Here is a 490-nt window from a genome sequence, read left to right as displayed (position 1 = left end):
AGCCCCAGGATAAGGGGTCACTGCGCCCCCTGCTGTCCCCGGGCAGGCTCCGGGACCCGCTCCGCTAGTGATCCTGTCAGTCATTCCTGTCATCATATCTAATAATTTTCCTGCAGCTACAGCCGAACTCAGGACATTAAAACAAAATATGTGAAGTGCAAGTCCTTTTTGCCATAAAAGCCGTTTCATTTTTAACCCCTTTTTTTCTTCAGACTACATTAAAATGTCGTTTAGTACCTTCCCTGTCAGATGGATGCTTTGAGCAACTGCTGCTCAAAGCAAGCAGAGAGGAGTTACTCCAAAACCACGACCTCGTAACACGGTTAAGCCCCAGTCCTAAAAGGTTTAAAAAATGAGGTTACATTCTGATATAAATCAGTTTTCTACAACTGCAACAAGAACTGCTGTTCCAGCAGAACACAGCTACCTGTTTTCCTCTTTTTCACTTTTAGAAATGGCAGTGGATTATTGCTGCGATTAAACACAAAAG

Source organism: Corvus brachyrhynchos, unplaced genomic scaffold (genome assembly GCF_000691975.1).
Source record: "Corvus brachyrhynchos isolate BGI_N302 unplaced genomic scaffold, ASM69197v1 scaffold716, whole genome shotgun sequence".
Classification (NCBI taxonomy): domain Eukaryota; kingdom Metazoa; phylum Chordata; class Aves; order Passeriformes; family Corvidae; genus Corvus; species Corvus brachyrhynchos.
Note: the sequence above shows the minus strand (reverse complement) of the source record.